Genomic DNA, 25,508 nt, shown 5'->3' on the forward strand with positions numbered 1-25,508 from the left:
ATGTCTAAGACATGGGTTTCTGTTCTTGTGCTGTATTTTTATTTCAGCTGTGCATCCTGAGGAAAGGTGTTGGTGTGGCCAATGGAATACAGTCATTGGATCAATTTAAAGACAATATTGGATGAACTTGCTCAGAGGGGACATGAAGTCACTGTGCTCGCATCTTCAGCTTCCATACTTGTAGATCCTAATAAATCATCAGCCCTTAAACTTGAGGTTTATCCTACATCCTTTACTAAGAATGAGCTTGATTTGTAGTATATGAAATGGGTCAAGATGTGGACACATGAGTTACCAAAGAGTACATTATGGGCATATGATTCAAAGATGCAAAAAACATTTTATGAATACTCTGATACTGCTCAAAAGCTCTGTGAGGATGCAGTGTTGAACAAAAAACTTATGAAGAAAGTGCAAGAATCCAGATTTGATGTTGTTCTTGGAGATCCCGTTTCTCCTTGTGCTGAGCTGCTATCTGAACTACTTAACCTACCTTGTGTCTACAGTCTTCAGTCTACCCTTGGCAAAACATACAAAAAACTCTGTGGAGGGCTTATATTGCCTCCTTCCTATGTACCTGTTATCATATCAGAACTTAGTGACAAAATGACATTTATGGAAAGGGTGACAAATATGTTGTATCACCTACATTTTAGCTTCTCATTTCAGACCTTCAACAAGAAGAAATGGGATATATTTTGCAGTGAAGTATTAGGTAAGTCAGTGGTTTATTTATTACATTTTTCCTCCAGTAGATAGGAAGAAATTTTTCTTTTTGTTGAGTTATACTCAGTTTACAATGTTGTGTCAATTTCTAGTGTACAGCACAATTTTTCAGATATAAATGAATATACATATATTCGTTTTCATATTCTTTTCACCATCAGCTACTACAAGATCTTGAATATATTTCTCTGTGCTATACAGTATAAACTTCTTTATCTATTCTATATATACCTTTCAGTATCTATAAATCTCGAACTCACAGTGTGTCACTTACCACCCCCCACCCCCTTGGCAACCACGAGTTTGTATTCTATGTCTATGAGTTTGTTTCTGTTTTGTTTGTTTTTTTTTTTTTTTTTTGGCTTAAAACAACAGAAATCTATTATCTTATAGTTCTGGGGGCCAGAAGTACAAAATCAATGTATTTGCAGGGCTACTCTCCCTGGAAGTGTATAGGGGATAATCCTTCCTGGCTTTCTCCAGCTCCTGGTACCTCCAGAAGTCCTGGGCTTGTGGCTGCATCACTCCAATCTCTGCCCCTCTCCACACGGCTGCCTTCTGTGTCTCTGGCTCAGGTCTCCCTATGCTTTCTCTTATAAGGACATCTGTCATTGGATTTAGGGCCCATCCTATGTTTGGTATGATTTCACCTCAAGTCTGTTTTGTATTTATGTTCTTTTTTTATAGATTCCACATATGAGTAATCTCATATGATATTTTTCTTTCTCTTTTTGACTTACTTCACTTAAAATGACATTCTCCAGGAACATCCATCTTGCTGGAAATGGTGTTATGTTGTTGGTTTTTATGGCTGAATAGTGTTCCATTGTATAAATATACCACATCTTCTTTATCCAATTATCTGTTGATAGGCATTTAGGCTATTTCCATGTCTTGCCTATTGTAAATAATGCTGCTATTAACATTGGGGTGCAGGTGTCTTTTTGAAGTAGGGTTCCTACTGGATATATGCCCAGGAGTGGGATGACTGGGTCATATGGTAAATCTATTCCTAGTCTTTTGAGGAATTTACATACTATTTTCCACAGTGGCTGCACCAAACTGCATCCCCACCAGCAGTGTAGGAAGGTTCCCTTTTCTCCACAGCCTCTCCAGCATTTGTCATTTGTGGATTTTTGAATGGCGGCCATTCTGACTGGTGTGAGGTGATACCTCATCATAATTTTGATTTGCATTCCTCTGATAATTAGTGATACTGAGTATTTTTTCATGTGCCTATTGATCATATGTATTTCTTCCTTGGAGAATTGCTTGTTGAGGTCTTCTGCCCATTTTTGGATTGTGTTGTTTTTTTTTTTTCTTATTATGTCATATAAGCTGCTTATATATTCTGGAGATCAAGCCTTTGTGGGTTTCATCATTTACAAAAATTTTCTCCCATTCCATAGGTGGTCATTTTGTTTTGCTTATGGTTCCCTTTGCGGTGCAGAAGCTTGTAAGTTTAATTAGGTCCCATTATTGCTTTTATTTCTATTGCTTTTGTAGACTGTCCTAGGAGAAAATCTTTGAGATGTATGTCAGATAATGTTTTGCCTATATTTTCTTCTAAAAAAGGTTTATTTTATCTTGTCTTATGTTTAATTCTTTGATCCATTTTGAGTTTATTTTTGTATATGGTGTAAGGGAGTGTTCTAGCTTCACTGATTTACATGATGCTGTCCAGTTTTCCCAACACCATTTGCTAAAGAGACTGTCTTTATTCCATAGCATATTCGTGCCTCCTTTGTCGAAGATTAGTTGACCAAAAGTTTGTAGGTTCATTTCTGGGCTCTCTATTCTGTTCCATTGGTCCATATGTCTGTTTTTGTACCAATACCATGCTGTCTTGGTGACTGTAGCTCTATAGTATTGTCTGAAGTCTTGGAGAGTGATTCCTCCAGCCTCTTTCTTTTTCTTCAGTAATGCTTTGGCAATTCTAGGTCTTCTGTCATTCCATATAAATTTTATTATGATTTGTTCTAGCTCTGTGAAATATGTCCTGGGTAAATTGGGACAGATTGCATTAAATCTGTAGATTGCATTGGGCAATGTGACCATTTTAACAATATTGATTCTTGCAATTCAGGAGCATGGGATATCTTTCCTTTTTTCTTTAAGTCTTCCTTAATTACCTTAATCAGTGTTTTATAGTTTTCCACTTATAAGTCTTTCACCTCCTCGGTTAGATTTACTCCTAGGTATTTTATTACTTTGGGTGATATTTTTAAGGGGATTGTTTCTTTACTTTCTTTTTCTGTTGATTCATCATTAGTGTAAACAAATGCAACTGATTTCTGAAAGTTAATCTTGTAACCTGCTACCTTGCTGAATTCTTCGATCAGCTCTACTAGTTTTTGTGTGGACCTTTTAGGGTTTTCTATACATAGTATCATGTCATCGGCATTTAATGACACTTTTACCACTTCTTTTCCAATTTGGATCCCTTTTATTTCTCTCTCTTGCCTGATCGCTCTGGCTAGGACTTCCAAGACTATGTTGTATAGGAGTGGTGATAGTGGGCAGCCTTGTCTTGTCCCAGATTTTAGTGGGAAGCTTTTGAGCTTTTCACCATTGAGTACTAGGCTGGATGTAGGTTTGTCATATATAGGTTTATTATGTTGAGATATGTTCCCTCTATACCCACTTTGGTGAGAGATTTTATCATAAATGGGTTTGAATTTTATCAAATGCTTTTTCTGCATCTGTTGAGATGATCATGTGGTTTTTGTCCTTTCTCTTGTTGATGTGATGTATTACATTGATGGATTTGCATATATTGAACCACCCTGTGTCCTTGGGATGAACCCCACTTGGTCATGATGTATAATCTATTTCATGTGCTGTTGGAGTCTATTTGCTAATATTTTGGTGAGGATTTTTGTATCTATGTTCATCAGTGATATTGGCCTATAATTCTCTTTTTTGGTGGTGTCTTTGCCTGGTTTGGTGTCAGGGTGATGGTGGCTTCATAGAATGAGTTTGGGAGTATTCCCTCCTTTTCAATCTTTTGAAAGAGTTTGAGAAGGACTGGTATGAATTCTTCCTTGTATGTTTGGTAGAATTCCCTGGTGAAGCTGTCCAGTCCTGGACTTTTATTTGTAGGGAGGATTTTTATTGCTAATTCAATTTCATATCTAGTGATCAGTTTGTTCAAGTGGTCAGTTTCTTCTTGGTTCAGTCTTGGTGGGCTGTGTGTTCCCAGAAACTTATCCATCTCCTCTAGGTTATCCAGTTCGGTTCCATATAGTTTTTCATAATATTCTTGTATGATATCCTGTATTTCTATGTTATTTGTTGTAATTTCTCCATTTTCATTTCTTATTTTGCTGATTTGTGCTCCCTCTTTTTTCTTCTTTGTGAGTTTGGCCAGAGGTATGTCCATTTTATTTACTTTTTTGAAAACCAGCTTTTGGTTTGATTGATTTTTTATTGTTTTTTTAAACTCCATTTTATTTACTTCCTCCCTGATCTTTATTATTTCATTCCTTCTGCTGCCTTTTGGACTTTTTTGCCCCTTTGTCTAATTCTTTTAGCTGGTGGGTTAGATTATTTGAGATTGTTCTTCTTTTTTGAGGAAAGCCTGTATCGTTCCTTATAAACTTCCCTCTTAGCACTGCCTTTGCTGCATACCATAAATTTTGTGTGGTTGTGTTTTCATTTTCATTTGTCTCAAGGTATTTTTTTAATTTTAACTTTGATTTCATCATTGACCTATTAGGTTTTTAATACCGTCTTATTTAATCTCCATGCTTTCCTTTTTTTCTCCTTTGTTTCTCTGTAGTTGATTTCTAGTTTCATGGCATTGTGATCAGTAAAGGTGCTAGAGATAATTTCTATCTTCTTAAAGTTGATGAGGCTTCTTTTGTGCCCAAGTACATGATCAATCCTAGAAAATGTTCCATGTGCTCTTGAAAAGAATGTATATCCTATTTTTGAGGGGTGTAATGCTCTGAAAATATCCACCAAATCTAATTTTTCTATTGTATTCTTTAATTGCTCTGTTGCCTTATTTACTTTCTGTCTGGAAGATCTGTCTAGTGATGTTATTGTGGTGTTAAACTCTCCGACTACGATTGTATTCCCATCACTTTCCCCCTTTATCTCTGTTAGTAATTGTTTTATGTACTTAGGTGCTCCTATATTGGGTGCATGTATATTAACGAGTGGAATATCCTCATCTTGTATTACTCTTTTAATCATTATAAAATGTCCTTCTTTATCTTTCTTTATGGCCTTTGTTTTAAAGTCTATTTTGTCTGCTACATGTGCCTTTTTGGCTTTTCCATTTGCATGGAATATCCTTTTCCATCCTTTCACTCTCAATCTATATGTGTCCTTCTCCCTAAAGTGGGTCTCTTGTATGCAGCATATTCAAAGTTCTTGCTTTATTATCCAGTCTGCTACTCAATGTCTTCTGATTGGAGCACTTAGTCCATTAACATTTACAGTAATTATTGATAGATGTGTGTTTATTGCCATTTTGAACTTATTTTTGCAGTTGATTTGGTATTTCCTCTTTGTTTCTTTCTTCTTTCTTTTGTAGTTTGGTAATTTTCCTTTGTATTATCATGGATTTTATTTAGTTTTTGTGACTCACCTGTAACTTTCTGGCTTGTGGTCACCCTTTTTGTAAGTCTATTAACCCATTACTATAACTGTTTGTATTAAACAGTAATACGAGCTCAAACCCATCCTACAGAGAACAAAAAATTTTAAAAATGAAAAAAAATACTCTATATTTTCTTGCTTCCCTCTTCCACTGTTAAAGATTTAGATGTCTTCTTTTATAATTTCATGTTTACTTTATTTGTAATTCATGAGTTATCACCTTTCCAGTTGTGTGTTTCTCATTTCTGTAGCATCCTGCTGCTTTTCTATTTAGAATAGCCCTTTCAATATTTCTTTTAGCATGGGTTTAGTGTTGCTAAACTCCTGCAGCTTTTTTTTTGTCTGTGAAACTCTTTATTTCTCCTTCTATCCTAAAGGATAGCCTTGCTGGGTAAAGTATCCTAGGCTGCATCTTTTTTTCATTCAGGACTTTGAATATATCTTGCCACTCCCTTCTGGCCTGTAGTGTTTGTGTAGAGAAATCAGCTGAGAGCCTTATGGGAGTTCCCTTGTAACTCACTCTTTGTTTTTCTCTTGCTGCCTTTAGAATCATTTCTTTATCCTTGACTCTGGCCATCTTGATTATGATAAGTCTTGCTGTGGGTCTGTTTGTGTTCTTTCTGTTTGGGACCCTCTGAGCTTCCTGCACTTGAATATCTGATTCTTCTTTATGGTTGGGACGTTTTCAGTCATGATTTCTTCAAATACCTTTTCAATTCCCTTTGGTCTTTCTTCCCCTTCTGGAACCCCTATTATGCATAGATTGGCATGCTTCATATTATTCCATAGGTCCCTTATATTGTTTTCATTTGTACTTATTTGTTTTTCTCTCAGCTATTCTGATTGGGTGCTTTCTGTTGCCCTGTCTTCTAGGTCACTTATTCATTCCTCTGCATTATCTAGCCTGCTTTGTACAGCCTTTAGATCTGTTCTCATCTCAGCCAATGCATTTACCAATTCTACTTGGCTCTTCTTTATAGCTTCAGTTTCATTTTTGACATATTCTATACCTTTAAACACTCTCTTTTAGTTCCTTCAGTACTTTGATCAGTCCTTTTTTGAAATCTTCATCTAGTAGGCCATCAACGTCTATTCCACTGATTGTTCTTTCAGGGGATTTCTCTTGTCCTTTTAATTGGAAGTGGTTCCTCTACTTCTTCATATTGCTCATATCTCTCTGGCACTGTGGCTTATGGAGTATCAGTTATCTATTGTGGTCCTTAAGGAGTTAATTTATTTATCTAAAGCCTATGCAGAAATAAAGCTTAAAAGAGAGAGAGAGAGAGAGAACTTTAAAAGAAGGGAGAAAAAAATGTTTGAAAACAGTAAAATCAATAATAGAAGAGCAACTTGAAGCAGAATGGCATTCGAGTTGAGATGTCTTTTAAAAACCTTAAAAAAGGAGAAAGAAAATCAAAATGCAATATTTGAGACCTGTGTATAATCAATTACAGAAGGTCAATACCAAGAGAAATAAAAATGAAATGAGGTGGATTTTTAAAAATAATAATAATTAACAGATTTGAAAAGAAAAATTTAAAAAGGATTAGAACTGTAGATATATACAATTGTTTAAAAAGTAAAGATTAAAAAGGTAATAAAAAATAGAAGAGATGAAAAAAAAGATTTAAAAAAAAAAGGGATTCGTTCTCCTGGAGACTGTGTACTCTTAATGATTTTATCAAGAGGTCTTTCTGTCTTCGCCTTTTTCGCGAACTCAGCTTGCAGTTTCCAGAGGCCCTTCATTGGCGCCCTCATCTGTGCTGCTCCCAGTGCCTGTCAGCAAACAGATCATGCCCCCTCCCAACAGTGGGTCAGGTGCTTTACTCCTTCAGGGTGGGCGGGCTGGTCACTCCTCCTCCTGATGCTGCAGTCAGATGCTGAGCTTGGGCGAGGTAGGCGGGCGGATCGTGCCCCCTCCCAGCACCATGGTCAGGTGCTGCATTCCTGCCAGGAAGGGGGGTGGCCACCTGTGCACTCCTGGCACAGGTCGCTCCCCTGCTCTATTCAGCTGCCCACTCTGCCTTGGGTCAGCACTCTGTAGGTGGGCTCAGGGAAGAAAGCAGAAGTGCCCCACCCCTGTTCCATGCCAAAACTCAGCTCCTTGTTTGTCTTGGTGGAGCAAGTTCTCTGAGGTGCCAGGGCAGAAAGATCCTATCTTCCTCGGGCTGTAAACAAGGCTCAGTCCTACCTAGGAGGTTGCAGAGCCCCCAGGTGCGGATTCAGGGCTAGGCCCCACTCCAGCCCAGGCGCTGCACACAGGAGGATATGGCAGCTGTGGCTGCGCCCTGCCTCTCTTCTCCCCAGTCTCTCTTTTCCCAGGAAGTGCCAGTAATGGTGTTGCGGGTCTGAGAAGACAAAGGCTATGGCACCCCTCCCTCCAGGGCACACCAGCAGTGTTGCTTTGCTCTTTTTTTTTTTCGTAATTTTTGGGGGCCCAGGTTGTTCTGCTCCATATGCCCTACCAGCCATGGTGCGCAGCACCCTGCAGTCCCCCGGGGCTGCCTCAGTACAGCCGCCCCAGTCCTCCGCCTGGCTCGGGCAGCCTGTCCCGGCCCCAGCTGCTGGCTCGCTTCTCAGGCTGGGTGTTGCGGGGACCCTCTGTGCCCGTTTAACTTAGTTCTGTCGGACAAGGGGTGCTCTGTACAGATCTGAGCCTCGGAGGCTCCCTGCCACCGTCCCACTGGCCTCTCCGTTGGAGAGGGGAGACCCAGCGGACGAGCACTAGTCCTCCTTTGCCACTCCCTCCCCGCAGGACCTGTCCTGCACTGTTTTGCTTTTTCTTCTTTTTTTTTTTTTTTTTTTTTTTTTTTCCTTTTATCCTACCAGATTCGTGGCGTCTTTGTCTTTTGAAGAGGGCGATGTTCTGTTGGAGTTCAGCAGGTGCTCTGGTTGGCTGGGTGGGTCCGTTGATATGAGTTTTGGTGTATTTGTGGGACAGGGTGAGTTATGAGCATCCTTCTACTCTGCCATCTTGGCCCCTTCTCTCAGCATTGTTAATTGGAAGAAAAATGCAGAACAAAACTACAATGAGATATCACCTCACACCAGCTAGAATGGCCATCATTAAGAAGTCTACAAGCAATAGATGCTGGAGAGGATGTGGAGATAAGGGAATCCTCCTACACTGTTGGTGTGAGTGTAGATTGTGCAGCCACTATGTAGGACAGTATCGAAGTTCCTTCTTGTTTTTTGTTTTTTTTTTAATTGTTATTATTTTTTACTTTTTTTTTTTTTTGGAGGGGGGCGGTAATTAGGTTTGTTTGTTTGTTTTTAATGGAGGTACTGGGGATTAAACCTAGGACCTCATGCATGCTAAACACACCCTCTACCACTGAGCTATACCCTCCCCCTGCCACAAACTTTGTGAACGCACTTCAGCATTTTTTTCTCCCTTCGGCATCTGTTCTGATCTTATTTGAGATCAAAGAAGTTCATAGCACAAAACAGAACAGAAATCACTGTATTGTGATAATACATGGATACAAGGCTCTCTCAGAAGTTAGTTGCAGTGGCGCATTATAAATCATCCAGTAATACATAAATTAGATAAGATACAGTTCTATTTCAGTCATTTAAGTTGCCTGATCTCACTAGCTAGGCTTGAAAACAAATATAGTAAAGTCAATATTAGAGAGGAAGTGCCTGGTTGGTATTAACCTACAAGTAGATCAAATAGATGTTAATTAAGATTTTTTATAATTTAAATTATGAACTCGAGTTAGTTCATAGTGTGATCAGATGTTTTAATCAATAAATTACAGAGAGACGGAGAAGATGGCAGAGTAGAAGGACACTCGCACGTCACCCTCTCCCACAAATACACCAAGACCCACATCTACAGACCCACTCAGCCAACCAGAGCACCTGTGGAACTCCGACAGAACATCGCCTTCTTCAAAAGATAAAGACGCCAAAAATCTGGTAGGAGAAAAGGAAAAAAGAAAGAACAAAAGGCAAAGCAGCACGGGACGGGTCCCGCGGGGAGGGAGCGGCAAAGGAGGACTGGCGCTCGCTCGCTGGGTCTCCCCTCTCCAACTGAGAGGCCAGCGGGACGGAGGGGGAGCCTCCGAGGCTCGGATCTGTACAGAGCAGCCCTTGACTAACAGAACTAAGTTAAACGGGCACACAGCGTCCCCCCGACACCCAGCCTGAGACGCGGGCCGGCAGCGGCGGGCAGGGCCAGGCTGCACAAGCCGGGCGGAGGACGGGGACGGCTGCAAGGAGGCAGCCCCGGGGGAACGCAAGGGGCTGCGCGCCGTGGCTGTGGGTGCACAGGGCAGAACAACCTGGGCCCTCCATAAAACAGCAAGGTTGATGTGCTCTCGGGGGAAGGGTGCACACCCCCATCTCTGAAAACCCACGGAAAGTTTTTGGGGGAAGAGAGTCAGGGCTCAGGCACAGCCGCCATATCCTCCAGCACTTAGCACCCAGGCAGAGGCAGGGGCGAAACCTGCATCCGCACCGAAGCGCTTAGCAGCCTCAAAGGCCAGACAGACTGGCCTGCAGCCTGGGGCAGATAGGATCCTCCATCCTGGTCCCTCAGAGAACTTGCTCCACAAAGACAAACAAGGAGCTGGGTTCTGGCTCGGAGCAGGGCCAAGGCTGTCCCTGGGTCTTCCCCCGAGCCCACATGCGGAGCGCCGACCAGGGCAGAGCGCGCAGCCGCACAGAGCAGCGGAGCTACCGGCGGCGCAGGTAGAGTGAGAGCGGCCCCCCGCCTTTTGGGCAGGAACACAGCCCCTGACCGAGGTGCTGGGAGGGGGCACGACCCGCCCCCCTACCCGGCCAGTCTGCAACATCTGACTGCGGCATCCGGAGGGGCAGCGACCCGCCCGCCCACAGCAGAGGAGAGCTGCACCTGACCCAGTGTTAGGATGAGGCGAGATCTGCTTGCCGACAGGTGCTGGGAGCAGCACAGAAGAGGGCGCCAACGGAGGGCCTCTGAAAACAGTAAGCTGAGCTTCCAAAACAGGAGACAAGACAGAAAGACTTCACATTAAAAGCACACAGACTCCAGGAGCACACCGTGACAAACCACCCCCCCCCCTTTTTTTTTAAATCTGTTTTTACCTGTTCTATTTTCTATTACTCTCTTAATTTTTACTTCTTAATTCATTTCTATTTCTCTTGGGTTTTGATGTCCTGTTATTGATTAGACACAGGTTTCAAATACATCGATTCATCTCCCCCCCCCTTTTTTTTGTTAAGGTTTTAAAAGGACGTCTCAACCCGATTAATACTCTGCTTCAACTCGCTCTTCTATTATTCATTATACACTGTTTTCAAACCCTCTTTCTCCCTTCTTTTAAAATTCTTTCTCTCTCTTATTTATTTTTTCTTTTTTTCCTAAGTTCTATTCCTAAATAGGCATTAGATAGATAAAATCCTTAAGGACCAAAATAAACAACTGATACTCCATAAACCACAGTGCCAGAGAGGTATGAGCAAGATGAAGAAACGGAAAAACCTTTCCCAATTAAAACAACAAGAGAAACCCCCTGAAAGAAAGATCAACAAAATAGACATTGATAGCCTACTAGATCAAGATTTCAAAAAAGGAGTGATCGAATTGCTGAAGGAATTAAAAGAGATAGTGTTTAGAGATATAAAATATGTCAAAAATGAAATTGAAGCTATAAAGAAGAGCCAAGTAGAATGGGTAAACTCATTGACAGAGATGAGGAATGATCTAATAGCTGTGCAAAGCCGACTAGATAATGCAGAGGAACGAATTAGTGATCTAGAAGACAGGGCAATAGAAAGCACCCATTCAGAAGAACTACAAGATAAGCAAGTAAAAAATAATGAAAATAGCATAAGGGACCTATGGGATAACATAAAGCGTCCCAATCTTCGCATAATAGGGGTCCCAGAAGGAGAAGAAAGATCAAAGGGGATTGAAAAGGTTTTTGAAGAAATCATGACTGAAAACTTCCCAAACTTAAAGAAGGAATCAGATATCCAAGTACAGGAAGCTCAGAGGGTCCCAAACAGGAAGAACCCAAATAGACCCACACCAAGACATATCATAATCAAGATGGCCAGAGTCAAGGATAAAGAAATGATTCTAAAGGCAGCAAGAGAAAAGCAAAGAGTAAGTTACAAGGGAACCCCCATAAGGCTCTCAGCTGATTTCTCTACACAAACATTACAGGCCAGAAGGGAGTGGCAAGATATATTCAAAGCCCTGAATGAAAAAAAGATGCAGCCTAGGATCCTTTATCCAGCAAGGCTATCCTTTAGGATAGAAGGAGAAATAAAGAGTTTCACAGACAAAAAAAAAAGCTGCAGGAGTTTAGCAACACTAAACCCATGCTAAAAGAAATATTGAAAGGGCTATTCTAAATAGAAAAGCAGCAGGATGCTACAGAAATGAGAAACACACAACTGGAAAGGTGATAACTCATGAATTACAAATAAAGTAAACATGAAATTATAAAAGAAGACATACAAATCACTGAGAGTGGGAGAGGGAGGCAGGGAAATATAGAATATCTTTTTCTTTCTTTTTAAAATTTTTTTAACAGTAGGATGGGTTTGAGATCATATTACTATCAGTTTAATAAAAACAGTTATAGTAATGGGTTAATAGATTTACAAAAAAGGGTAACCACAAGCCAAAAATTTACAAAGGAGTCACAAAAACTAAATAAAATCCATGAAAATACAAAGGAAAATTACCAAACCACAAAAGGAAGAAGAAAGGAACAAAGAGGATATACCAATTCAACTGCAAAGATAAGTTCAAAACGGCAATAAACACACATCTATCATTAATTACTGTAAATATTAATGGACTAAATGCTCCAGTCAAAAGAATAGAGTGGCAGACTGGATAATAAAGCAAGAACCTTCAATATGCTGCATACAAGAGACCCACTTTAGGGAGAAGGACACATATAGATTGAGAATGAAAGGATGGAAAAGGATATTCCATGCAAATGGAAAAGCCAAAAAAGCAGGTGTTGCAGTACTGATTTCAGGCAAAATAGACTTTAAAACAAAGGCCATAAAGAAAGATAAAGAAGGACATTTTATAATGATTAAAGGAGTGATACAAGATGAGGATATTACACTCGTTAATATATATGCACCCAATATAGGAGCACCTAAGTACATACAAGAATTACTAACAGAGATAAAGGGGGATATTGATGGGAATACAATCATAGTTGGAAATTTTAACACTGCATTAACATCACTAGACAGATCTTCCAGACAGAAAATAAACAAGGCAACAGAGAAATTAAATACTACAATAGAAAAACTAGATTTGGTGGATATTTTCAGAGCATTACACCCTCAAGAAATAGGATATATATTCTTTTCAAGTGCACATGGAACATTTTCTAGGATCGATCATGTACTTGGGCACAAAAGAAACCTCAACAATTTTAAGAAGACAGAAATTATCTCAAGCATCTTTACTGACCAGAATGCCATGAAACTGGAAATCAACAACAGAGAAACAAAAAGGAAAAAAGGAAAGGATGGAGAGTAAACAACAAGTTATTAAAAAACCAATGGGTCAATGATGAAATCAAAGCTGAAATTAAAAAATACCTTGATACAAATGATAATGAAAGCACAACCACTCAAAACCTATGGGACACAGCAAAGGCAGTGCTAAGAGGGAAGTTTATAGCGATACAGGCCTTCCTCAAAAAAGAAGAACAATCTCAAATAAACAATTTAACCCACCACCTGAATGAATTAGAAAAAGAAGAACAAAAAGCCCCAAAAAGCAGTAGAAGGAAGGAAATAATAAAGATCAGAGGGGAATTAAATACAATAGATTTTAACAAGACCATAGAAAAAATCAACCAAACCAAAAGCTGGTTTTTTGAAAAAGTAAATAAAATCGACAAACCTCTGGCCAAACTCACAAAGAAGAAAAAAGAGAGAGCACAAATTAGCAAAATAAGAAAGGAAAATGGAGAAATTACAACAAACAAAATAGAAATACAGAATATCATACGAGAATATTATGAAAAACTATATGGAACCAAACTGGATAACCTAGAGGAGATGGACAAGTTTCTGGAAACATACTGTCCACCAAAACTAAATCAAGAAGAATCTGAACACTTGAACAATCCGATCACTAGAAAGGAAATAGAAATAGCAATTAAAAACCTCCCTACAAATAAAAGTCCAGGACCGGACGGCTTCACCAGGGAATTCTACCAAACATACACAGAGAACTCATACCAGTCCTTCTCAAACTCTTCCAGACGATTGAAAAGGAGGGAATACTCCCAAACTCATTCTATGAAGCCACCATCACCCTAATACCAAAACCAGGCAAAGACATTACAAAAAAAGAGAATTATAGGCCAATATCACTGATGAACATAGATGCCAAAATCCTCACCAAAATTTTAGCAAATAGAATCCAACAACACATAAAAAAGATTATACATCATGACCAAGTGGGGTTCATCCCAGGGACACAAGGCTGGTTCAACATATGCAAATCAATCAGTGTAATACATCACATCAACAAGAGAAAGGACAAAAACCACATGATCATCTCAATCAATGCAGAAAAAGCATTTGATAAAATTCAACACCCATTTATGATAAAAATGCTTGCCAAAGTGGGTATAGAGGGAACATATCTCAACATAATAAAAGCTATATATGACAAACCTACAGCCAGCATAGTACTCAATGGTGAAAAACTCAAAAGCTTCCCACTAAAATCTGGGACAAGACAAGGATGCCCACTATCACCACTCCTATTCAACATAGTCCTGGAAGTCCTAGCCACAGCAGTCAGGCAAGAGAAAGAAATAAAAGGGATCCAAATTGGAAAAGAAGAGGTAAAAGTGTCATTATATGCTGATGACATGTTACTATATATAGAAAACCCTAAAAGGGCCACACAAAAGCTACTAGAGCTGATTGAAGAATTTAGCAAGGTAGCACGTTACAAAATTAACGTTCAAAAATCAGTTGCATTTCTTTACACTAACGATAAATCAACAGAAGAAGAAAGTAAAGAAACAATCCCCTTTAAAATAGCACCCAATGTAATAAAATATCTGGGAATAAATCTAGCCAAGGAGGTGAAAGAATTATACAGAGAAAACTATAAACCATTGATGAAGGAAATTAAAGAAGACTTTAAAAAATGGAAAGATATTCCATGCTCTTGGATTGGAAGAATCAATATTGTTAAAATGGTCACACTCCCCAAGGCAATCTACAGATTTAATGCAATCCCTATCCAATTACCCAGGACATATTTCACAGAATAGAACAAATCATAATAAAATTCATATGGAACCATCAAAGACCTAGAATTGCCAAAGCATTACTGAAGAGAAAGAAAGAGGCTGGAGGAATAACTCTCCCAGACTTCAGACAATACTATAGAGCTACAGTCATCAAGACAGCATGGTATTGGTACCAAAACAGACATATAGACCAACGGAACAGAATAGAGAGCCCAGAAATGAACCCACAAACTTTTGGTCAACTCATCTTTGACAAAGGAGGCAAGAATATACAATGGAATAAAGACAGTCTCTTCAGCAAATAGTGTTGGGAAAACTGGACAGCAGCATGTAAAACAATGAAGCTAGAACACTCCCTTACACCATATACAAAAATCAACTCAAAATGGATTAAAGACTTAAACATAAGACAAGATACAATAAACCTCCTAGAGGAAAACATAGGCAAAACATTATCTGACATACATTTAAAAAATTTTCTCCTAGAAGAAATAAAAGCAAGAATAAACAAATGGGACCTAATGAAACTTACAAGCTTCTGCACAGCAAAGGAAACCAGAAGTAAAACAAGAAGAAAACCTACGGAATGGGAGAAAATTTTTGCAAGTGAAACCGACAAAGGCTTGAGCTCCAGAATATATAAGCAGCTCATACGACTCAATAAGAAAAAAATAAACAACCCAATCCAAAAATGGGCAGAAGATATAAATAAGCAATTCTCCAAGGAAGACATACAAATGATCAAAAAGCACATGAAAAAATGCTCAATATCACTAATTATCAGAGAAATGCAAATCAAAACTACAATGAGGTATCACCTCACACCAGTCAGAATGGCCGTCATTCAAAAATCCACAAATGACAAATGCTGGAGAGGCTGTGGAGAAAGGGGAACCCTTCTACACTGCTGGTGGGAATGCAGTTTGGTGCAGCCACTATGGAAAACAGTGTGGAGATTCCTCAAAAGACTAGGAATAGACTTACCATATGACCCAGGAATCCCACTCCTGGGCTTGTATCCAGAAGGAAATCTACTTCAGGATGACACCTGCACCCCAATGTTCATAGCAGCACTATTTACAATAGCCAAAACATGGAAACAGCCTAAATGTCCATCAACAGGTGACTGGATAAAGAAGAAGTGGTATATTTATACAATGGAATACTACTCAGCCATAAAAACCGACAACATAATGCCATTTGCAGCAACATGGATGGTCCTACAGAATGTCATTCTAAGTGAAGTAAGCCAGAAAGAGAAAGAAAAATACCATATGAGATCGCTCATATGTGGAATCTAAAAAACAAAACAAACAAACAAACAAAAACAAAGCGTAAATACAGGACAGAAATAGACTCACAGACAGAGAATACAGACTTGTGGTTACCAGGGGGGTGGAGGGTGGGAAGGGATAGCCTGGGATTTCAAAATTGTAGAATAGATAAACAAGATTATACTGTATAGCACAGGGAAATATACCCAAAATGTTATGGTAGCTCACAGAGAAAAAAATGTGACAATGAGTGTGTATATGTCCATGAATGACTGAAAAATTGTGCTGAACACTGGAATTTGACACAACATTGTAAAATGATTATAAATCAATAAAAAATGTTAAAAAAAAAAAAAAAGACAGAGAATAAACCAGTAAGCAAATAAATATATTATGTACTGCCAGGTACTTAAAAAAAAAAAAAAAAAAACTTATGCAGTAAAAGCCACCCAGAATAAATAGTTTACAGGCCAAATTTGTGACATTTATTATAAATCACAGCCTTAATTCCCTTAAAATATCTGGGCCAATATCAGAAATAAAATTAACTTTATACTCAAAATTTAAGTGTCCCACATAAAAATAATGTTAATATATGTTATTGCCATTCATTAGGTTTTGAATGAAAATAGGAAGAAATAAACAATAAGAAGCTTTGAAAAGCTATTTTCTTAAGAGGTGAAATTAATAAAGCAAGTCAAATATAAGAGCATGAGGCAGAGATAAAAAGAATATAAGACTTAAAATCATTTTTCCTAAGTCTGTCTCTCAATCAATTAATGTACTATTACAAGAAAAAAAAAAGTTTAATAGATCAGAATCTTAACTGAGGCTTAAACTTAGGGGACTTGTCTGTGTTGGAAATATGAAACACCAGAAAAAGTTGCAGTTAATAACTTGAGGGTTCTTTTTTATGTACATAGAGGTGATTTAACAAGAGCACTTTCCATCTTTTACCAAATCAATTACATGTAACCTCACAGTCAGTTGTATATCATATGTAGCCTATATAATCAGAAAAGCCCACACACCAAGAGACTTCCTGGAAATGCCAAGAAGAAAAGTAGACCAACTCAGTAACAGATGCATTGGACTTGGATGGCATACAAATTCAAGAAGCTGAGCTACATAGACTCCTTTCATTTTGTTCAAGGATCTATTTCCTATTTCCTATTTCAGATTATTTTAAATACTTGTCTTCTATCAACTCCCCCAAAACAACAATAATACAACAAAACAAACAAAAAACCCCACAGTTAATCAAGCAGGGCTAGGTTTATGTGACTTATTACAGGAAGGGGGAACTGCGTTTTGGTACTGTTTCAGAAGAGAGAAGTCATGGGAAGGTAATTCTAAGGTGTTGGGGCCTGGTTGGTGATATCTTCAAGAGCTTTGTAAAGGAAGGAACTGGTTGGAAATGTGCAGAGTTCAGGACAGAACTTTGGATTGCTGGATAAGGTGAGGTGAGGTGAGTTCCTGAACCTTGTCCTGTTGCACAAGCCATGTGTTTTAATAATTACACAATTTGACTTGGTCAAAATCCTGTTATCCTGGGACTAACTGCTAAGTCATTGTTGTTGGATCTTAGTATTATTTAATACAGAACTAGAAAAAAAAAATTCCTGGTCCTACTGTTTGAGACATGGAATAAAATTTACACTGTTTTTACAACTCACTGAAGAAAATTAAACCTGTGTCATCACAATGTGAAAGGTTCTTCACGAGAGACTTTCTCTTTGCTGCCATGTCTTACTGATAACTAATAAATAAATCATCATACTTGCCTAGTAATCAATGATTATACACTGGTTAAAGAAAATAGATTTCATACCACACATCTCTTTCTAAAGGGTTCTATTGGTTTGCATGTTAGAAGATAAGACAATTCTAACAGTGCTTCTCTCTTTAGAAACATGCATTCATTCTCTTCAAACAAACTGAAAAAAGAGAAAATAATTAAATAAACAAGAACTCTCTCTTCGCTGATGCCCTTTCACAGTACAAAAACTATTACTTTTCAGGAGATCGAAGAGTTTATCCAGAGCTCCAGAGAAGATGGCATTGTAGTATTTACTTTGGGGTCAATGGTCCAAAACCTTCCCAAAGAAAGAGCTAGCATGATTGCATCAGCCCTAGCCCAGATTCCACAGAAGGTCTGATAAATTGCCTTCGTACTGAACAACTACTTGAGTGAGTCTCTAAGTTTGGTAGAGTGGATCCATTAACATCGTTTTTGAAAAGAGAGAGAATTTCATAAGGCAGTTAAGTCAAAATGAACTGGTATGATTGTTTTTCTCTTTAAGTTGCATCTTAAAATGGTGCAAGGGGAACACATTTGCTTAAATATTCCTTTCAAGTTTTACTTTGTTCTCAGAGACATTCATATATTAAAGATCAGTGCTATTAAGTTAATAGGAAGAACACAAGGATGCCCAAAATTTACCCCACATATCAAAATTTTTCCCAGTGGACTTCCTGGGGGGCTGTGGAAATTATGAGCAGCAGAGCAGCATCACAGAACTGTTCAATTGGTAGCTGTGCTCGATATTCAATGTTCAAAATAGAATTTTGCTGAGTTGAAGCAAAAAGATTTCAAGTCCTTCCCTTCTTCTCCTCCTCCCTCTTCTCCCAAGATGAAAACAGCATATATCTTAAAACTAATCCTTGAGAAAAAGACCAAAAGAGAACCCTGAGGGCCAGGCTTTCTTTCCTGTTACAGCAGGAAAGGGCAACAGGAAGAGGCACCGGCTCTGACTTTAAGGTCTCCTAGTCCTGCCCATTAGCAGCTTGGCCTAATCAACATACTGTTCTGACCAACTGGATTAACAACTACTTTCTGAGAGGTGGGGAGGAAGAGGAGAGGCAAAAACCAGGAAGGCACGGGGAGAGTCAGGGTTAAGCACACAGAAAATTACAGAAGTCCTCCTTCCCATAAAATGCTGTAGTTATGTTTATGACAGTACAAGTTCAGTCTGCACTCTCTCACTAGCTGTGAACTACTTGCCACCTTCGCGCATGATATAAACTGCCCCAGACAACCCACAGTCCTTTTACCTTTGAAAGCCTGGAATCGGGCTGACTGCCTTGACAAGTAATAGACAGTCATCTATCTGCCTTTAAAAAAAAAATGAATTGAGAAGTATTTCAGCATCAGTCATTTCTTAGGGCTGGATATAGCATCTTTAATACATTCTAAATTAGTGTTTTCTATTGTATAAAATGCAATTCTTGCTCTTGACAGCACAAACTGCTAATCTGCCTACTTTAGCTTATAATGATCAAGGAAAATTAATGTGGCTTTGTTCATTTTTTAAAAAATGTTATCACTTGTATAATTCTGCAGTTACTAGCTTTGTATAATAAATATGTAAAACTGTGCATGGATATTTCCACTATTAATGCCTTGGTAGGAAAAATACTGAGATAATGCCAGGGAAATTTACACTTAAAAGATTATATGAAGCAGTGATTTTCCAACATTTAACCTAAAATACTTTATATTCCCTCTATCAGTAGAAGAAACTTTATCCCTTTTTCCCAAGTAGAAGAAAGTATACTTCTGAGAATACAGAATAGAAAGACATAAATATTCATTAAAATACTTCATGAAGAACGTGAACATAGCAAATTCTCACTTATTCTTCCCAGAAACTGCTAAGCAAGCAAAGCCTCCTCCAGAGTAAAACCACAAGGTTGCTGTAGAAGATAGTCGCATGAAACAAAGTGGTAGAAATTTCAGTCAACTTTGTGTTTACACTCCAGTTCTGATTGATTCATGAATGCTTTTAACTATTAAAATACATCATTTACAAATGAATTTACCTCAGCTCTTTACAACTAATAATAACATGTTGTAGTAAACTCTACGAAAAGATAGTTGATAAACAGGTTCCCAGGTTTTTGGTACTTTAATTTTTTTTAAACTATACAACAGCACTCATTATTTAACATTTCTGGGAAGAAATGTTCACATCTGTTAATTGAAGGAAGCTGGGCAAGACGCCTTCCTAGTAGACTTTAACCTCTATAATGCTCTAAGCCTGTGATCATATTCACGGAGTAGAGCATTTTCTTTGTCTTAACAGGTTCTGTGGAGGTTGAGGAGAAGCCAGACACACTGGGAAACAATACTTGGCTCTATGAGTGGATCCCACAGAATGATCTTGTTAAGATGGTGGCAAACAAGTAGTAAATTCTAATTAAGAGAAAATCTCAGGGAAAATAGTGGAACAGCAATGTAATGCACCATTTGCTTTTGAAAACATCCACAACCAGGTGCTAACTGTCTCTCACCCGTAAATTTTCAATAGCTTCTTGACTGATCTTCTTGCCTCCACAGTCTTCCACCTCATATATCTACTGCTATTCTAGTTCTTTTGTCTAATTTAATATTGGAAATATCCATACTGTTCTATGAACTTTCCGTGCCTCACACTGCCTACAAAATAAAGTACATCCGATAGAATATGACTTTTTGATCAACCCATCCATTATTTGTCCTCTATTCCAAACATCCCCTGAGATTCTCCATATATTATCAGAACAAATCATTCCCTGTACATTTAAGAGACAATGGTTCTTCACTCCATGATTCTGAACATGGTGTTTTTTGAATCAGGAACCACTCCCACACTTGTCAACTGGCCAAAACAACACTATACTAATATGCCTTCTAAGGTAATTTTCCTTTCTTTCATTTCCTCAGACAGACTTTCTTTGGAAATCCACAAATGTTTATAGAATCCCATGAGCATAGTAGTCCTATGCAGAAAATATTGCCCTCTTTATTGGCTTATACTATCAATTTCTAACGATGGGACTTAGAATTTACTGTTTTCATTGATCTCTTTCTTAGGTCACCCCAAAACCAAAGCTTTTATTACTCATGGTGGTGTCAATGGCATCTATGAAGCCATTTACCATGGGATTCCCATTGTGGGACTCCCCACGTTTGTTAACCAACCTGATAACATTGCTCACATGACGGCCAAGGGAGCAGCTATTAGACTGGACTTGAACACAGTGTCAAGTACAGATTTGTTTGATGCATTTAAGACCATCATTAATGACCCTTTGTGAGTATAAACTTTTTTAACTGAGTAGTATTTATAGATAAGTTCTCTTTTCAAGTATGAGCTTTTTTCTCCTTATTAAAAAACTGATTTTGAAGTAATTAAAATGATATAACCAAACTGAAATTCACTTTTACATTCAACCAGTTATTTCAAAGTAGCATTTTAATCCTCTGGATTGATAAGCAACTAGTTAGTGCAACAATTTTCTATGCAAAGAAAAAATTCAAAGCTATATAGTTTATATTAAGGCACACATTTTTATGTTGTATTAGTTGCTGATGTACAGCATGGATGGACTTGGAAGGCATCATGCTAAGTGAAATAAGTCAGACAAAGACAAATAGTATAAGATACCACTTACATGTGGAATCTAAAAAAATACAACAAACTAGTGAATATAACAGAAAAGAAACAGACTTAACAGATGTAGAGAAGGAACTAGTGGTTACCAGTGGGGAGAGAGAAAAGAGAGGGGGAAGATGGAGGTGGAGGATTAAGAGGTACAAACTACCAGGTATAAAATAAGCTACAAGAATGTATTGTACAACATGAGAAATACAGCCAATATTTTATAATAACTATAGATGGAGTATAACCTGTAAAAATTGTGAATCACTGTATTGTGTACCTGTAACATATAATATTGTACATTAACTATATCTCAGTTTAAAAATATGATACTGTAAAAGAAATACATACATTTTAAAAAGTAAAGAGCAAAAAAAAAAGCATGTATTTTTAAAAATATGACTGAATCCACAGAAGACTGAAAAATGTTAAAGAAAATAGTTTAATTTAATACTTCAAATTTCCAAAACTATAAAAATACTAAAAATGACTAATCTTTCTGCCTCTATGGAGCTGCCTATTCTGAACACTTTATATAAATGGCGTCATCCAGTATGTGGCCTTTTGCAATTGACTTCTTTTTCTTAGCAACTTTAACTTTTTAGTTGCATTCACATTCCAGCATGTATCAGTACTTTGTTCCTTTATATCGTTCAGTAATATCCTATGGCATGAATATAACACATTCATTATTAATGTACCACATTCATTATTAATGTGGTATTAATTTTAATTAATTATTATGAGCTATTAATATATTCACCAGTTTTGTCTATCATGAACAATGATGCTACAAAACACTGTTATACATATTTTGGTGTGAACATATGCTTTTATTGCTTTTTGGTATATATCTTGGTATCATATACTGGGTCATATGATAACTTTATGTTTATGAGGAGCTACCAAACTATCTTCCAAAATAGTCACATCATTTCACATTCCCACCAACAGTGTCTAAGAGTTCCAATCCTCTGTAACATTGCCAATACACATATTATATATTATTATAATTTTATTATAGTCATTCTAGTGGGTGTGAAGTGGTCTCTTTGTGGTCTTGATTTGCATTTTACTCATGTTTACTAATGTTGAGAATATTTTCATGTACTTATTGGCTATTTTTATATCTTCTTTGGAGACATTTCTCTTCCAATTCTTTACCCTGTTTTTAGTTGGGTTATCTGTCTTTTTATTATTAAACTGTTAGAACTCTTTTGTATCATATACACATGTCCTTTATCAGATAAATGATTTGAAAATATATTCTCAAGTAGTAAGTTATTTTTCTTGCCAGTGTCCTTAGAAACACAATTTTTAAAAAAATTGATGGAATAAATCTTTAATAATTAAGTGTTTCCATACTCAGCTGAGTCTGTTAAAACTGTTAAAACTTCCTAGAAAGGCAACTCCCAGCACAGATGCCTTCACTAGTGAATACTTTCAAGTACTTAAAAAAGAAATACCACCAATCTTCCACAAACTCTTCCAGATAATCTCATACTAACACTCTCCAAGTCATTTTATGAGGACATAATATCCTTAATATCAGACCCAGATAAAGATATTACAACACAAAAGAATTTAAAAACAATTCCTTCCCTAAATCAAATATAAAAGAACTAAATAGAGTATCATATGAAAAGAACAAAACATCATGGCCAAAATGGGTTTATTACAAGATTCCATTATTGTTATTCCATTTTTCCATATTATTCCATTATTCCAAGATTCCTATATGTATAAAAATCAATAAAAATTATTCAATGAATTGTCAAAATAAAAGAAAAAAAAATATTATGACCATTCCAATGTTTCAGAAAAATTGATAAAAGTCAACATCCATTCATAATACTTTAAAAAAAAAAAAACCTTTTGCAAACTAGAAATAGAAAGAAATGCCCTTAATCTTATAATGATTATATAAAATCCCTATAAAATATTACACTCACTGGCAAAATATATACAGCTTTATCCTCTTCATTAGTCATCAGGAAAATATAAACTAAAACTTCACTATTAACTCATCATAAAAACTAAAATTTAAGGACTATCCCTATCAAGCATTGACAAGAATGTGGAGAAATAGGGACTCTCCCATACTACTGGTGAGAACACAAGTTAATAAACCACTTCAGAAAACTGTTTAGTGATAGCAATGAAACCCAAACATACATGCACCTTTCCCTCAGCCAATCCATTCCTTGATATATGACTAACAAAAATGTATAACTATGTAAACCAAAAGACATATACAAGAGTTATTGCAACCACATTAATAGTAATGGCCAAAAAACTGTGTATAATCTAAATGTGCATTGATCAAAGAATGAATTAATTATTTGTGGTATTGTCATACATGGGAATACTATACAACAATGGAATTAGCCACCATTTGCTACACAGGACAGACACAGAAAAGTATATACTAAATGATTCCAATATATATACAAGTATAATACTTCTATGGTGTTAGAAGTCAGGCTACTACTTACTTTGGGGAAGACAGAAGTGACTGGAGGCATCCACAAGGAAGGGGTACTTCTGGGGAGCTTACAGTACTCTATAGCATGATCAGGGCAGGGAGCTATCATTGTGTTTCACTTGGTGATCATTTTCTAGCTAATTTTGAATTTTGAGCTCTTTGCTTGGGATTTGTGCAGTTTTCATACATATTTTATACTTAAAGGTTTTAGAAAATATAACATTTAAATTTTCCTGCACATTAAATAGCAAAATAAACAACAAAAACAATAGAAGAAATGCCCACAACTACTATCGTAATGTGGTCAGGAAAATCCACTCTGAAGATGACACTGAAGCAAAGTCCTCAATCAAGAGGTAGAAGCAAGACCCAGGGGGTTGTGGGGAAGAATAATCCAGGAGAAGGACAGAGGGGACTGACAGTGCAAAGGTGCTGAGGTGAGAACATATTTGCAACGTGGAGGAACAGAAGGCCAATGTTCCTACAACCACAACAGAGTGTGCATGGAACAAAGTGACCAAGGAAGAGATTGCCAGGGGTCTGAACATGCAGGATGCTATCAGTAAAAGAGCAGCTTTGGGTTTTATTCTAAAAGTGATGAGAAGTCAGATGGAAATTTTGAGTAGCGGGGTATAATAATCTAAGACGTGTTTCCAAAAAATCATTCTGGCCACTGGTAGAAGATAGCTGGTAGAAGAGAGAAGAGTCAAAGCACCAGGATTGATTAAGAGTCATTTCACTATCCATGATTCAATTACTCTTTAAAAACTATAAGAGCATCATCCTAAAATGATACTTCCACCACCCAATTTATAGTGATTAGACTGGCTCATATCAATTCTGCCACTAGAAAAGACTGAATTTTCCCACCTGACCTTCCATTTTCACTGTTTAACTATTTGTTTATCAGAGAATTTTAAGTTAAGAGCCAAACTTTCTATGATGACCCAAATAAAAATGTCTACTATTTCTGTAACTGTATGACATTTATTTTGAATAATTCGTACGACATCTTGGAAAAACTATTTATGCTATTAGTATGCTAAAGCAAATTAACTATATTTAAATGTTGATATCTTTGTGCTTCTCCTTTAGCTATAAAGAGAATATTACGAGGTTATCAAGGATTCCCATGATCAGCCAGTGAAGCCCCTGGACCGAGCGGTCTTCTGGATAGAGTTTGTCATGCGCCACAAAGGAGCAAGCACCTGAGGCCAGCCACCCACAACCTCACCTGGTACCAGTACCACTCTCTGGATGTGACTGGCCTGTGTGGCAACTGCTGTCTTTGTCATCACAAAATGCTGTCTGTTTTGCTGCCAGAGATTTCCTAAAGCAGGAAAGAAGAAAAAAAGGGAGTAGCTCTATCTGAGGCCTAAAACAGGAATGCCCCATACATGACCCTCTTTCAGCTGACTCGAGCAAGAAGGAGTTATGATGAGGTTCCTGTCCTCCTGTGACAAATGGACTTTTCACAATTTAGCTTCAAAGGTCAAAATTTGCTTTCAAGGGGTTTTCATCCTGCTTGAGAGTTAGAAATATGTTGTGAAAAGAGAAAAGCTGCTGAAAATTAAATAAAAATAAAACTATAAGGGTATATATATTGAAATTGATTATTTTAATTAAAATTTTATACTAAAAAGAAATCATTGAATTTAATTCCATTTCACAAGATATGCACGGACAAAAGAACCATAACAAGTCTACTCACAGTATCAATATTATTTTGTAGATATTCAGAATATTT

The 25,508-nt window shown here is 37.5% G+C and overlaps 1 pseudogene; it reads left to right on the forward strand.

Annotated features, from left to right (window-relative positions):
- Window positions 1-25,123, forward strand: LOC102521954 (annotated as a pseudogene).
- The last annotated feature ends 385 nt before the right edge of the window (window positions 25,124-25,508 follow it).

Source organism: Camelus ferus, chromosome 2 (assembly GCF_009834535.1).
Source record: "Camelus ferus isolate YT-003-E chromosome 2, BCGSAC_Cfer_1.0, whole genome shotgun sequence".
In the NCBI taxonomy this organism is placed as follows: domain Eukaryota; kingdom Metazoa; phylum Chordata; class Mammalia; order Artiodactyla; family Camelidae; genus Camelus; species Camelus ferus.